General features: G+C 40.6%; 1 protein-coding gene and 1 long non-coding RNA gene across 13 annotated transcripts in view; one reads left to right on the top strand and one right to left on the bottom strand.

Annotated features, from left to right (window-relative positions):
• KALRN (kalirin RhoGEF kinase) overlaps nt 1-12,631 on the bottom strand; it is a 483,321-nt gene that overhangs the window by 229,832 nt on the left and 240,858 nt on the right. The window lies entirely within an intron of this gene.
• LOC116446893 lies at nt 3,209-11,302 on the top strand. The gene is made up of 3 exons (XR_004241427.1): nt 3,209-3,515; nt 3,773-3,864; nt 9,725-11,302. It is a non-coding gene; the product is annotated as an uncharacterized LOC116446893 (long non-coding RNA).

The following is a 12,631-nucleotide window of genomic DNA, read 5'->3' as shown; positions in this document are numbered from 1 at the left end:
AGTATCATCACAATTTGAAACTCATAGAGTTTGGAGAAGAGCGAGAATACAACGTCTTCTGGTCCCATCCATCTTCTTGTAAAGAAAAGAGTTGGTCCCAGCTCTAATAATTAGCAAAATGTAGGATTTAGTTATGTGTCTCTTGGAAACAGCACGTTCAGTTCCGGGCTCTGGCAGAGCTGACTGGGTGTAGACTGGGCATTCTGAGAGCGGGACTTGTCCCTTTCCTCTGGGCATTGCCTGAGGTCACGCAGCCCCAGCCTGCTCCTTCACTAAACGCCATCATCTGGGATGTGAGCTCCCCAAAAGGGAGTGGGAATATACACCACATGCTTCTCTTACCCTGAGAAGGAACCTCTTCAAACTTAACATTGCCTTCCTTTGGCAAAGTTCACATTCATCAAATGGACCCCACTTATCTTTCATTTTCTCGATTAAATATTTTACTTCATAAAATTTGGCAACTGCCTCTCTGAAAACTTTCCAAGTAAGAGAACAATAGACAGACAAATGAAGAACTAATGTTTCTTCCTTAATGCCTGGATTGTTACTAATGTTCCCAGAATGTTGTTTTTAAAGAAATCAAGAAAAGAAAAAACATATCTTCAAGTTAAAAACCTTGTTGTAGTCTTTAAATGCTGCACTTCTTTTAGACAAAATTTCAAAGCTGCGTGTAGGTGGAGAAGCTATAAATAACCACATTTGTGCATGTTCCTCCTGTACAAGACACAGAAAATGTGCTCTGCATCAGCATGGAAAAATGCTGCTGTGCTCTGCATGGAGCTTCTCCAGGCTGACAGGTAGATTATTTCTTTTGCAGTTATGCTGCTGGGTTGCTGTTTGTGAGTCTTTTCTGCAGCTCTCAGGAATCATACCTGGCACTTAGCTGCAGGGTGATGAATTAGCAATACAATTAATCAAGTCTGTCAGACTCTGACCAATGGTAATATTCAGAAATACAGAAATATTTTCTTACTTGGGCCATATAGAGACTTTTGGTTGTTGCTGTCCATAGCACTAGTTAGAAGAGTGATTTTGCTCCTTCTGAGACTAAGACATTTTCTCCAGATGCCCCTTTCTCGTCCCATATTTGTCCTTTCACATAATTTTTCCAGATGCAACTACTGGGTCAAACATGGCTGTGGCCAGCTCTAGTCTAGGTCTGGCTCCCCCTATCTGGGCTGTTTGCTTGGACATAATCAGAGTTTTCTGAAAGAATGTCCCAGGTCTCTCACAGCTCAAGAGGATGGGAAGAACATCGTCCCAGGCAGAGTAAGCACTGAAGCAAAGGCAACCTGAAAAGCCCTTGATTTTTGCTGAAGCAAATCTCCATTTCATTTTCCTCTATGGTTGTTTCCACCACTTTAGCTTATTCTTTGAAATTCCCAGGAAGAGGAAACACCTGAGCATGCTCAATGTCTGGCCCAGTTTCTTTCCCAATGCACTTACATAGGGGATCTCTACAGCTCTCCAACAGGTAAAACTATATCCTAATTATTTGAAACCTCTTTTACTTTAATAATGCTCAGACTCTGCTGTGACCATGTGCACTTGAGATTTTATTAATTCCTCAAATTATTTAGCATCTTGTGTTTCCTCCTACCTCTAGTAACTCCCTGTTTTGCTTCTCTGGCACCACACCAGCAGAAAAAAAGCATTTGCAGACCTGATAGTAAGTGGAGACACACACAGGACTCATCTGATTTAGATGTCTGAGATCTTGACCTCCAAGTTGTTGCTACTAATGACAGCTATCATCACAGTTAATGTTCATGTTTGTGAACACAGCAGCACAGTGCTGGTTTTCATGTTTTAGAGGAAAAGCTTTCCGATAGAGAAATTTGTGCATTTTGCAGTGGGGTCTTTCATGGCTTGTGAAGTATTTTCCTCGCATTTGTTTGCTTCATTTTTTTTTTTTCTCTTAGTGGGAGTGTCCAAAATGTAGAAGAAAGAAATATGTAGAAATATAGCAGGTATGCAGGAGGGAAAAGAGGAGCTACATGAGCTCTTTAGAAAAGTACATTATTCTCAAATGTGTAAATAGAGCAATTGATTTTAACTCCAACAATGACAGATGTGCCTATGGTTTTCAAGAGGAGAAAAAAAGCAAAACTAAAAGAGGGTGGATAAAGGTTCAGAAAAAAACACAACTGTTCTTCACAGTTCCAACACTGATTTGCTTTATGGTCCCTTTCAGAGCCTCAGTTTGTAAAACAAGGAAAGAAATTCTCTGTCAGATAATGTCAGACTAGGAAAACAGTATAATTACTGCTATCATAAAATGTACATTTTGATAGCATCAACCCACTGAAACCTGTTACTAGTTTAAACAAGATATTTAAAGGTAAGTAACAATTAGAAACGACTGATAAAGCAAGGGTGAGTTTTGCAGGAGTGTCTTTAATGCAAGTGCTGTTCTCTAGGCCCTAGATAGGCACTCAGGCACTCCCCACAGTGTTTGAGTTGCCTACTTCACCACAGAGGAAACTGCTGATTGACCAGGATATTAAATAAAGCACTGCTTTGGGTACTGTGGGGAGATGATGATTTAATCATCCAAATTTAACAAGGCTTACAATCACAGCACACAGCAGAGACAGGTTTAGCAAGAGAACAAATCCCAGCTGGGTCAAACAGGTCTTGGTACAGTCTTGTGACAGTAATAGAAAAACTCACCAGGATGGCAAAGCACTGCAGCCGTCTTAAACATCCCTGCCAGGAACAGAGCCCTTTGGGGCTGAGCATCCTGCCAACAGCTAGGCAAACACAACCTTTCTCCATGGGGCTCTGACCTGATTAGAAACTAGAGGCAAAATATGAGAGTGTGAACCATGTGGGGAAGAAGCAGGAGAACAGAAGTGGAGAAGTAGGAAAACAGGGATGAAAGAAGTCCCTGAATGTTTTAAGTGGCTATTCTTCATGAGGGACTTTTCTATGATCTCTTGTCTTTTAAATAAATATCCAGGTGCCTCACAACATTTTATCTCCAAGTTTGTATGTGCCAGGCTATGTGCAGGGAGAAGGCAGTGCAGTACAAGGCTATGTCTGACCTCCTGGCAGTGCTGACACTGGGTCTTGCCCAGCGATTCAAACCTGCACCACAGCTTTTCTCTTGCTGTAAGGCAACTGCAGCATCTCTTCTGCTGGTGCTTCCTGTCTGCCAGTCACAGTTCAGGCAAACCAGGGCAGAGAAATCACAGCTCAGTACTGCAGGGAAGTAGGGAAAGGGCCAAGTTGCTGCGGTGTGTGAGAAGCTTTACCTGTAGCACACAGACCCCTGCTGAGCTGGGCACTCCCTATGCCAGACAAGCAGGGCTGAAACAAAAAGGCTGGAATGTTTACATCCTTGTGTAATCTACTGCTGATTCTCCCACATGCCACAGCAGAGGAGGATCCTTTTCTGAGAGCTTCAAAGGGTGAAAGGCTAGTGACCTTACAGATGCACCAAAGGAGGCCATGGATAATGAGGAGCTGTTTGTAAATGGATAGTGAGCCCAGACTCCCATGGCAGACAGGTAATGCAAAAATAGACTAGAATATATGGGCAAGCAGGATCAGACTTACGAAAACCTTTTTCAGCAAAGAATAACTTTGACCTGTTCAGGGAAAAGAGGAGACACTTAAATGATTCCAGGAGTGAGAGTCATGGGCAGAATGAAGGGCAGAAGTGGATGGGGACTTTCCCTGTGAGCACCTTTTTAAAGAACGGATCAATTTTCCCCAAACTTAAATTGTATGTGAAAAACTGCTTTCTTTCTTGTTTTTCTTCTAGCTTCATGGCTCCAGGGCTACAGCATCCCCTCATCCTGAACTTCCTTCTCTTGTTGTTTCCTAAAACCTTGTGGACTTTGAAAGCCTGAGGAGGTAAGCAAGCAGAAACCATATCCAAAATATATTTTGCTTGTTTAAAGTTACTTTTTGTTGGAGGGACAGGGAAAATAATAATACAAAAAAGTTTCATTTTGTGGTTTCCCTCCCCCACAACTTTTCCTCCTTGTTTGGGAAGGGAACCATCTGAAGGTCAGAATGTTTTATATGTTGCTGAAGCCAAAAATAAAAGTAATTTTCTCCATCCCTCAACACACGTTCCATCTAAAAAAATCCAAAAGGCAGGAAAAAAAAAAAGTCAAGAACTTTCAAAACAAAGGGAGTGGAAAGGTGAAAGACCAGTGGATAGACCTGAAATGTGTTTGGTTTGCATGTTTTCACATTTGAAAGACATTTTGTTAAAAGGGAACCATAGCGTAACATAAAAGAAGTTTATAGCTGTAACAGTATACAGGAGTTGGAGCCAAGCAGCTCTGTCTAAATGTGCCTGAAGGGTTACCCCAGCCTAGGCAATAGCTTCCAGAACTATGATCCAGGTTACAACTTTTAAAACAAGCAAAAAGCTTTGTGTAAGTCTTCCCTGTGAGGAATATGAAACAAAAGAAGTTGCCTAAAAGTCTCCTGTGAGCTAAAACTCTGCTTTTAGTCCAGAATAGTGCACAACCTCTCTTCCAAGGACAGAAATACCAGAACTCTTCAGTCTAGTTGGTTTGCTAAGACAGCTACCAGAACCAGGCACAGCCCACAGGAGATGCTAACAGAGCAAGGAGCTGCTGCAGAGCACAGCCAGGGAAAGTAGTTTGTGGCATGGAGCAAGGCAGAGCTGCTAGGATGAGCGAGAACTAATGGGAATGACCAGCATGGAGAGGAGCAGCAAGGAGAGACAGGTCATGGTGCCAGATCAGCTCAGCCTAAGTTGGCTCTTGCTACCCAGCAAGTCATCATAATCTCAAACCATGAGTGTAATTCATTACAGAGGGGGAAAGTAACCAGCTGGCTGAGCATCTGCTCAGTGGAGGAAAACACAGGAAAGTGTTATAGTTATACATTAGGAACTTAGCTTTCATTATGCTCTTTGTTGTCTGGCAAGGTTTTTTCTCACATCAATGAAAATACCTTTTGTTGGCCATCAGTCAAAAGCAATATGAAAGAGGATTGATCACTCTGAGTGACAGGCAGGACCATGAAAAAAGCTGGGAGGCCATATGAGGAGATAATTGAAAGGAAAGATCAAGGGAAACAAAAGGAGTAGAAAAGAATGACTATTTTGGACTCCTAAAACATGCCTAAAATAGCATATTTATTTCTTAGCATAACATACCTTTATTTAATTTTTAGATAGTCCCAATAAATCCTGTAAGATCTTTCCAAAAGGGGTAAAATTGGAGTAGTAATGACTTTGATGGTTTAGAGCAGGGATTTGTGACTCAGACATCCTGACATGAAAAGTTCTAGTCTTGAAGCTTTCAGTGACCTTTGGCAGGTTGCTCAACATCAACCTTTTAGAAAACCCATAATCCTGAAATGAAAGAAACCTTAATAAGCAAGAAGCACTACTGTTATTGTTACTTCTTAAAGTTACAGGGGAGAAAGTTTTCTGGCATTCCAGTCTACATCTACTCAAAGACCTTATTTTTATCCATGTCCTTGTGACCATTACTCATTCTAGCCATTGCTTTCACAAAATATACATATAGCTGGAGAAAACTATTTTATTTCTTTTTCCTCACCACTGCAACCCTTCTATTTTTGTAGGGCTAATCAGTAACAGACAAGCCTAATTCTCTTTCCTCTTTTGCCATGACACTAAGAGCCAACGATGCCTTTCAGAAACAATAAACTACACACGATATTTTCACAAATGTTGACATGCCAACAATCCTGGGACAGAAATAGACAATGAGGACATGATACATAATGACTACAAATTCTGTTCAAGTGTAACAGCAAATTTTAGCAGTTTGCCTAGGACTGACTTCTCCGCAGATTGCTGCAAAGCAAATCTGGGATCAGGAAGACACTGAATGCCCAGCAGAATGGCCCCACACAGGATTTGGGTTCTTGCATCCTAATACATCTCACTCAGCATTAGGTAGTGCAGTGAAGGTCTTGTCTGAAGAGCCTACATTATCATTATTTCCCTGACAGTCTGCAATAAGAGAGGGAAGGATCCAGGGTACAATTAGAGTCATTTTCAGGAGATGCCAGTGTCTCTCCACTGCCTGTAAAAGGAGACTCTGCATTAGGCTCCTGACTTGGATGATTCAGTTGTGCTTCTAAAGACAGGCAGGATAAATACAGACCATGGATCATTACATCTGCCTACAGAGAAGGAACTGCGTCTTTATATCGCCTTCTCCATTTCTCCATACCATGAGTTGTTTCCTCCTCATCCACTAAAAGAGAGATCCAAATCCTCAATGAGTCAGTATAATTTCAGAGGGTTTCCACAAGAGCTCCTTAGCCTAAGAACCCAAACATTTGCCATTCAAGAAGTAGCAAAAAAGACCAACTGAAAGGACTAGGTCTTGAAGGACAGACAGTGCTCTAAACAAGAAAAACACTTTCTGACAGACAAAGGAATTTTTTTTTTAAGTTCCTCTTCTCACTTTGGTAGATTCAGAGATCAAGCTGGCTGGTTCAGATTTCTTCAGATCTTATCTCCCAAGACAGCTGTGAAACTCATCAAAGTGTTCTCGCACTGCTCATACATCAGTGCTAAGTAAACTTCAGTTGGTAACTGAATCTGGCCCCTGCAGTTTGATATCCCTTGCTCTGTGTATAAATTAAAAAGTGATCATTATTATTTTTTCATCAGCGACTCCTTAAAAGCATAAAGAACAATTGTCTGCTCATCTTAATAACTATGTAAAGGAAGAATGAGACGAAGGTTGTTTCCAGATAATTTCAAGTTATACTTTAAATCAAATTATGAAGAGGATAGTGTGTTGTTAATCAGCAACCTCTAAGGGATTTCCAGAATAAATATCTTTAAATGAAAATTTAAACCTATAGTTCTTTATGAAGAATTTTGGCACAAAAATAATACAAGAAAATACAAGCCTAAATTTAAGAGCATTGTCAGAAAGTTAGAACAGAGTTCCCTTTCTCTTATGTGAGTTTGAAGTATGTAAATCAATTTACTTTTTAGGCTGGTAGCCTGAGACATCTGAGGTGTTCTTATACCATACAGTGATCAGTGGTTTCAGGGTGCAAATGTGACTGCCTGGACAGAAACACAGAGCCTGCCTCTGTACCAGCCACTGTTTGAACGTGCCCAGATATCAAGCACATCACTGAGGAAGCTCTGCTGTGGCCCCTCAAAGGGAGGATTTCCAAGACAGAGTTATTGGTAAAGAGGAAAAATGCACATTACTTCTTTCAGTTGTGTTCTTTTTCCAAAACCCTGTCCTGTTTGCATTGGACAACCCTGAGCACACTGTCTATAAATGCTCCATGTCTTTGCAAGCTAAAGGAACTAGAGAAACATCCCTATGAAAGCACCAGAAACTGAAGAAATATGTGGGCAATATTCTCCTTCCTAGTGTGGCTCCTTGTGTGGCAAATCCAACACAATCTGGTTGAGGAGTAATTCTATCAGAATTGTCCGCTGAGATATTCATAATAGATAATAAACAGGGACACTGTGGCCTCACCAGCTGCTGGGGGGCAGGGTTAGTGAGAACAAAGGTATTTATCTCTTAATCACAGATAAAAGGCTGTTTTCTCTCCTGTTTAATCCCATTGAGAGAAGGTTGCCAAGAAGTTTTACCAGTATTGATTTGTTTTCATTATTTTGGGGGGCAATACAACCATGATTAGGACCTCTACTCAGTATCGCTTACAGCTGGTAATGTCACACACACCTTCTGAACTCAGAGGAAGTACAGCAGTAATACTTTGAATATGTAAACATGTAAGTGACAAACATTAGGTGCATCTCATGACTTCATCAATTTACCAAAGGAGTTGTAAAAATTCTCTAGGATGCTTTGAATTGTAATGTTTTAATTAGTGATTGACAGTGGGAGCTATTTGCAGGCTAAAAATGTTCAGATGGCACACAGAGCATGTGATGTATTCTTTCAGGGTGCTGCAGCTGAAGTCATCTGTTAGTAAATACAATCTTGACTTACTTAAAATGTTCTTTTTTTTTTCCTTAGCAATTGTTTACGAATAAATCTCTTGTTTTACAAAACCCAGCAAAGGTATTATTGTAAACAAAGCATAAAAGGAGATATATAGTCTCATTTCTTCTGTCTCTGAAACAAACTATGACAAGTTGGAAAACAACAGAATGTTGGAGAACTCTTCACTGCCTTGAAGAGATCAAAACAACTGAGTGTACACATGCAAATGGGGGAGTAATCTACAGACCTAATCCTCTAAAATCTTGTGTGAGAGTTAAATGAAACATAAACTGCCTTAAATATCCAAGCATTCTTCTGCAAATGGACTACATAGATCACATGTATCACATGAAGTGTTCAGCATTCTCAGATAGTGTATGGAGACAGACAGATGTTGGCAGGACATTTTTCCATACAAATGATGTCAGGATCATGTCCTGATCTGTTTTCTCTGCCAGTAAAAGCCAGACACATTACAAGTTAAAGTGCTTGGTTATGAAGAGAGACAGCCTTTCCTCTTCAATACTCTGCAGTCTCCCACAACAATGGCAGCTGGTAAATGTAATGATATCAGAATGGCCACATGGCCTTTTTATCCATCACCAGAGGCAGATAACCACGTAAGGAAACCAAAACTATGTCCCTTAATGTATCTGGGCATGAAGCCAACAGAAGGCAAATCCCCAATTTAGAGAAATCAGATGAACCTGACACTAGCCTAGCTTGACCTTCTCAATAACCAAGAGGATTTGAGACATCACTGCAGCTGGAAAGGCAACAGTTCCAGCTTTCTAAGCACTGCCTACCCCTCTGCCAGTAAATGTTTGTTAGTGTCATCTTGCTGTTGACCACTGCTCTTCATCTGCAATGATGGGCCTGCTCCATTTTGCCACACAGAGCCACCACATCTAACTCAACACTTTGCTCATAGCCAAGAAACCACCAGCACACACAGTACCTCTACATCCACCTATTTTTCAGGTCTTCATTTATAGGCAGACATCCCAACGAAAGTGAAGCAAGAAGAAAGTAGCACCAGCAGTGACCGTCAGAGTATCCCGTGAGTCTGTGGAGAAACAGGCTGCCTGTGCCAGGCTAAGTGTTGGCATGTAGGTAGGGACATGATGGAAAGGCTGAGAATGAGAAGCAATGAAGCCTGCAGAATGAGAGTATCAGCGTGACTATTCTGACATGAAAGTGTGCTAAAGTACCAAGCTCAAGGCTTGCCCAGACCATTTCGGTAATGCTTCTAATGGGTCTCCATTCTCCTTCTCCTTCAGCAGGTGTGCTTCACTTGAATGAGTTTATAGAAAAGAGAATTCAGGTGAAATGCTTGCCCATATGAAACAAAAGGGATGGGGGAGGCAGTGGGGTGAAGACCAGCCTTATAAACTTAGTTCAGATATTTCTAAGACTGTTTGGTAACATCTCATGCTACAAACCTTTTGCTACCCTTGCTGTTTCATGGTGCTGCTGTTCACGGGGCAAAGGGAACACGTTAGAGTGGAGAGATGTACGCAGAGGCTGGCAGGATAAATCAGAACCTAACAGTGCAAATCAGTGGAAACATGAGAAAACATGAGAACAGTTTCAAATCTCAACAGAAAGGGAAATGGTGTTAATTTGATGCTAAATAGTCGGCAGAAGGGGAAAACTCAGAGCAGAGGGAGGCAAAAGGGAAAAGGTATTAGAAATGGGCCAATGCATCTGCAGCAACTACAAAATAACAGCATGAAAGTCAAAGGGATTTTTCTTCTCTCTTGCAGGACAGAATCTCAGCACCTCCTCGCACAGCTGTGTTCTAAGAGGATCAAACAGCACAGTTCTTCTCCATCTGAAACCAGAGAACTCCTAAAAAACAACTGAAGCAATGAAGTATTTTACACACTCAGCAACCCAACATTTTTTATAATGATCCTAAATACTTTTGGTGTTAAAAGAGTTTCTTGTCAGTTCCTGCCTGTGTTGAACCTCATGGCAGCTCACAAATTTTCTTAACTGTTGTTGCTTTTGTGTGAATGATGCTCTATTTCCTGTGAAGGCTGCAAATGCAGTTTCACACCATTTATTTTCTTTCCTTCTTTAAAACACTATATATTCATAACTCAGCATCCTCAGCACACCATTATTTACCTTGGTTCACATGTGCAAATGGATGTAATTGTATTAATACATAGACGTAGTAGCAAATAGTCTTGTAAAACGTCTGATGGTGTGAGGTAGTGATTATTTCTAATGATATTTTATAACATAACATTTCTTACATTAATATTGTAACTTGGCAATCCAGTGTTTACACTGGTTTTTGATACAGCACAATGTGTATTTCAGTTAGGCTGTGACTGTAGGGATTTTGTGCAGTTCAAAATGAAGCTCAGCTAGAATCAGAAGTATTTCCTTGATAGTGTGAAACTCGCTGAGAACATAGCCCTGACGTGCCATTAGTACATACAGCAGATAGTCTTGCCTTGCAAATGGTGCAGATGACTAGAAATTATATGAATGAGCCCTGTTGAACACAGCTTAACCCTCAAACCCAGTCCAAATGGCACACACTTGGCCTACACAAAGCCTTAATCCAGCTAGTCAGTTTTGCAAGACTCCTCTGTGCACAGTTGATATTCCATGCCAAAATACTCTATCCCTCTGGCAAGAAAAACCAGAGTAGTTAGATAAGGATTTACTGATCTCTGGGGTCCATCTTCTTGGAGATATCTTTACCAAAATCTATTAATGCTGTTATTAGCAGACTGAGAGGATGCAAAATAATCTTGGAGTCTGTATTAAGAACATACAACACAACAAAACCTGTTCCTATTAACATCCACGTGTAAGACAAGATTGATGCAGAACAGGTGACGTGACAAGACAGGTGTGGATGAACAAGTGAAGGAGTGCAAGCTCTGCCACAGAGATCGTCTTTCACCAGAACTTTTACTGCACTGGACAACAGCTGGAAAGGGTGAGCCACAGGACATTCTGACAGGGAAAACTGCACCTGTGAGAAACTGTTTAATTCTGAGCTGTGTGAAAGGAGTGTCTTCCTTAGAGAAACTACGCTGTATCGTTACGTGTTTGGAAGACAGAAGTCTAATAAACTCAGGGCTCTCTTGTCAGGATTTGCTCTCCCACATCTTTTCATTTTAGACTTGAATTAGGGGGAACTCAGTTGGAGGTTATTTAATTTTGACAAGGCAAGAAATTATTGTAGATAAATGTTGCTTTTGATCAGTGACAATATACAGGTAGACAGCATCATCTGCCAACTGATGGGCATTTAACAAAATAAGCATAATAGGAATTGCATGACAGATATACAGGAGGTGATTAGTTTCAAAAAAAAGCCCCCAACACCATACGTAGATATCTTCCTCCTCCTCATGGAATCTGCAATTCATATTTCTGTTTAGCTGATAATTTCATTTATGAGTTACAAAGCATTTATCTTGAATGGTACAGATGTTTAGTGAACAGCATGATTCATCTCTTCCTCTCTACTTTCTAAGTAGCACAAAGAGATGCCTCCAGTGTGTGCTAGGATGGAAGCATGTCTGTCATTAAGTTGTTGCTTCCCAGATAATAACTACCCATTAAGAGAAAAATTTGGAAAGACTGCTGCCAACAGAACTCACACAGAGTAATGCTCTCTAAAGTGATTGTGCTCCAGAGACTCTCACTGCCTGTTTCTTTTTCTCTCACCAAAAGCCACAGTACATACAAAGACCTGTTCCTTTTGAAAACTAGTGACACAGCCTCATTGCCTTGCATGCGTAGGAAGTAAAAGTCTGAATGGGTTTCATGAATGAACCTCACAAACACTTCTACTGAATTCAGAAGAAGTGAGAGAGAAAGTTTCAATTTGGAAAGATTGAACAAAAGTGTAAATCACCCTAGGGAATGAAGAATACCTAAGATAGTACAGATTCTTATTGACATTAAATACCACAATTAGAAAAAGTATAAAACCATCAGAATTTAAACCCCTAGATTTTTCAGATTTTAGCCCTAAAACTGTATTAACTTCATATATTTGCTGAAAGTATTCCAACTGAACACCAAATACATGCTCTATTTAATATATAGCTTATGAATTTCATTACCATGCAGTATGTTTGCTGACACATAATGAAAGCAAAGTTGCTTAAATTAAGCATCTGTTACATTCAGTCCCAGTTTTAGTTATATATATGGCATGAATATTTTTATGGTTTTAGAGGAAAACCTGAGTAGGTAGAATTACTGGCAAACTTTTGAAGACTGCCAAAGAAACGGTCACAAATATTTGCAAAGGATATCCACAGCTACAGTTCTGTCTTTGCTGGTGCACTCCAGCTACGGCACTAACAGCACCACATATTTGCATGTTGAATAACAGTTGCCTGTCTCCTGTCCTTGTTGGTTCATGTCTATTTTGCATGTGACAGCTTTGTCACTGCCTCATTTTTCACTTGGAGGAAGGCAATGGCATAAAGAACCCCAGGGACATTAGAATGCTCCATAAACATGATTAGAGCTTTCAGCCTCTTCATTTAAAGCAAGTACCATATTGCTACCAACATCTGCTTTGGGCTGTAATGGGGCCCTTAAACAAACCACACCATCCTGAATGAGCAGAGCCCTGGAACATCTGTTGATTGTGCTTGCATAGTTGTCAGCTACAAACATGGCATCTC

The sequence above is a fragment of the Corvus moneduloides genome, chromosome 7 (genome assembly GCF_009650955.1).
Source record: "Corvus moneduloides isolate bCorMon1 chromosome 7, bCorMon1.pri, whole genome shotgun sequence".
In the NCBI taxonomy this organism is placed as follows: domain Eukaryota; kingdom Metazoa; phylum Chordata; class Aves; order Passeriformes; family Corvidae; genus Corvus; species Corvus moneduloides.
Note: the sequence above shows the minus strand (reverse complement) of the source record. Positions and strands in the feature narration are given on the sequence as shown.